The sequence below is a fragment of the Myzus persicae genome, unplaced genomic scaffold (genome assembly GCF_001856785.1).
Source record: "Myzus persicae strain clone G006 unplaced genomic scaffold, MPER_G0061.0, whole genome shotgun sequence".
NCBI classification, from domain to species: Eukaryota; Metazoa; Arthropoda; class Insecta; order Hemiptera; family Aphididae; genus Myzus; species Myzus persicae.
The window spans coordinates 86107-89888 of NW_019104169.1; the positions used below are offsets into that span (position 1 = coordinate 86107).

At 24.4% G+C, this 3782-nt stretch overlaps 1 long non-coding RNA gene across 1 annotated transcript; it reads right to left on the minus strand.

Moving 5' to 3' along the window:
* Nucleotides 1-299: 299 nt before the first annotated feature.
* On the minus strand, nucleotides 300-3069 carry LOC111039586. The gene is made up of 3 exons (XR_002605110.1): nucleotides 2768-3069; nucleotides 2542-2693; nucleotides 300-901 (listed from the first exon to the last, which is right to left on the minus strand). It is a non-coding gene; the product is annotated as an uncharacterized LOC111039586 (long non-coding RNA).
* Between the last annotated feature and the right edge of the window lie 713 nt (nucleotides 3070-3782).

Genomic DNA, 3782 nt, shown 5'->3' on the forward strand with positions numbered 1-3782 from the left:
AAACTATGACTAATATGGTGAACATTTTTGTGCATCTTTTTTGAAAATAATGGCACCATATGTTTTTTTTATTTCACAGCGCGGGAATTGATAAATTTTTAGCTTTTGAACATTTTTAATAATTGTGTTGAAATAAATACATTATTTTGTAATCTATAGATGATATTCTCATAAAATTTTTAGGTAGTGTATTATAATGGAGGTGATTACGAATATCAGTTTTTATTTTTTAGCAAATCTATTATATTTGATTATTATTTTAGATTATTTATTAATTTGACAATTATTAATATGCCCCTATTAAAACTATATGTGTTAAAAATACAAATGTTGCAGACCATTTGGTATAGCATACCATTTAATATGATGTATTTTAGTATAATTGTATCTATTTATAAGTTATAAAATAACAAAACAGTTGAACAGTCACATCCATGCCTGTCCCAATTCACTTCCACATATAAATATGTGATTAGTTTTTTATTTTTAATCGTTTATAGGATAGGTACTATAAATGTTATAAATATATAGTAAGGTATTCACTGTTCAATACTAAGAAATATATATATTTTTTTATTGTTTATTATAGCTTCGGCAGCATATGCCATTCATTTAGCTTTGTAAATTGAAGCATCATATATTATACCTACATTTTTTTATTTTTTATACATTTGGTACAATTGGTTACAATAATAATGACTTAAGTATAACTATCTAATTATTAAATTTTTCTCTTTATTTGTATGGTCTTGAGAAATGACGTGATGCTTTCTGGTTGGCAGTCGGGTCCGATTATCTCGTATAGACACGTTGGTATGTATGTTTTTTTCTTTCTTTTTCGTTTGATCTGCATTCAGTGATCAATTGTTTCACTGTGAGGGTATGAAATATAATGTATAACCTATAAAGAATATAAAAAATAAATCTACATATTTATATTTTCACATATGGCATAAACAAATTTAAACAAAAATATGACTCTTAAAAATGTGTATTTTAATGATTAAAATATAAAATATATTATATTGTAATCATTAGTTATAATTTTAAAATAAAAATATATACTACCTATATTTTTGTTCTTTTCTTGAAATGACCTTAAAACCTTGTCCCTAAATTCGAAATTATGTCACAATCCATAGGCCAGAGTATCAACTGTCGTTCAAACCAACTATTGCCCTATGTGTCCTTAAACTATCTTTTTTTATTTATTTCATTATTACAAGGCCATTCAAATTTGACACTTAATTTTGTCATTTGTATTACAGTCAATACCGTGTTATTTATACCTAATTTATTACTGAATAATAACAAATAGAATGTTTACACGAAAACAAAAAAAAATTGTCATACTAAAATGCTGAATTCTAATAATAAATACAATTAAAAATATAAAAAATCATATGCTAAATGTTAATAATTTTATATTGACGTTTTAGTTTATTAGTTTAGTATATAGTATACACTAGTAAGGCACTAGTTTAATTTATTAATTATTAAACTATAATAAACCTAGATTCGATATTGATTTCGTCATAATATTATAACGTTTTACAAGTTTAATCATTACCTATTTACTTACATTTATATGTGTATATGTGTAAATGTGTTACCTTTGACTTATCGATTGAGTTGTTTTCAAATATTATTTGTTCCAATATGGCCTGAACAATATGGATAATACATCAGAAGCTTTGATATTAGACATTTCAATATAAGAAACAATTACAATTACAATGAATGCCAATGAAAAAAAAAAACTCAAAATTGTTAAACTCAAATATCAGTAAAATGTATAGTATACGTATAGGTAACGCAAATATATAGGTTTGGGAAAAAATGTTTTATTAGATTGCTATTTAATTGTAAACTATACAATAGTATACTATAGTATGGAAAAATAATTAAAATCGACCAATAACTAAAGAGTTCTAATGATTAAATGTACAATTAGAAATATTATCTTGATAAATGATTTTAGGTGTCATCGAAGTCACAGAAGCTCCAAATGGCAATATAAATTTTTTGGTTAATATAGGTAGGTAGCTATTATTGTTTCATAATTTAGTGAAGTATAAATAGTGATTTTTTAGTTTATAACACTTAATACTGTATTAATTGTTGAGCTATAATTGTATTTACAAAAAGCTAATAAAAAAAAAAAAAAAAAAAAAAACACTTAATACTACGTCACCAAATCGAAAATCCGTTACATTAAAATACAAAATTATATATACAGGCAAGTTTATTTTATGGTATTATCGCTATATTTATGTAATTTATTTTACTATTTGTAATACAGTAGGTTGAATCATTTTTTTGCGAAAACATTGCATTTGAAAACGTTTTTCTAATTTGTCTAACTTTTATATACATTTAACAGCTTAAAAATAAAAATAAAAACAATACAACTAAACAACTAAATTTTAAATCACAATTAAACTACTGATTTACAAATTCGATATTCATTTATCTATAATAAAACTATATTTATGAATAATGTTGAATTTCCTATGGTTTTTTATGGTATGACAAAATTACCTGTATGTAACGTACACATATTGAAATATGGAAGGCGCAACGTCACACATATAGTTAAATTTCGATCACCATTGTGTAGTTCTCGTGCATTCGTTTTGAGATTTTCTTGTCTGCAAATTAATATCAAGTGATATTCTTATCCTCAATCATCACTAACAAAAAAAATCAATTCTCAACTAAAATAATTGATTTTAAGGGGTTCAATATAGGCAATTTTAATGAGCACCGAAAAAAATCGTTGTCCGTTGTTCATAATATATTGTTCCTCGAATTCGACTATTTGTAACTGCTTTTATGTTAGTTTTAATGATAAGTAAGTAAGAGAAAGCTCACTCTGCTAGCCGCTAGATTGCTTAATTCACGGTTTCTACCTACACGTGTATTTTAAAACAATCAATATACTATAATTCCAAATACAATTTAAAAACAATTTTATATCTTACCTTTTTTTCATTTGAAAATACGCCTCAACTACTAGGGTTATTAGCGTTTCTGAAGAAACACATTTTTTTTATAAATTCTAAAATACATTGCTATTAAAGTTGTATACAAAAATCTAAAATGATACATTAAGGTTTAAGTTATTGTTTTTACCTTTTCAATTTTTTTATACTGGCTTGTATAAATTTACTTTGAATAAATAACCGTAAAAAATTGTTTATTTATTCAACTGGTTACTGGAGTATTGAAATGTTTAAAATTATAAGAATCTAGTTAAGTATATTATTTAGTTTTTGAATTATGAATACTAATATCAAAATAGAAAAATTAGTACCGACAATCTTAATTATGTAAAGGTTACAGACACTTGTATACAACTAAGATAAAATATGTTCTAATCGTAGAATATTTAGAAATTAAAACACAAAGCCTTAAAAGTTAAAATAATATTATTTTTCAAATACGTATAGCTGTATATAGATATTAATATTGTTCAGTATCTTTACCAAGTATGGAAAAAATATCGGGGAAATAGAAAAATTTCCACAAAAGTAGCTATACTTACTAATAAGTAATTATTTTATATTTGTATCGTAATATTAATATGTTATAGATATTTAACTATAAGCATTCAGTCCTAGATCCATGATATTTATGGATATTTTCTAATACTTTAAACAGTTTAAACAATCAGAGCTAGATTTGATGGGGGTAATAAGGGCATACCCGGGTCACCAATCGTCTAAACTCCACCTGGTCCAAAATATAAGAAATTGTAATATGGGTTCCCCGTTCTATAT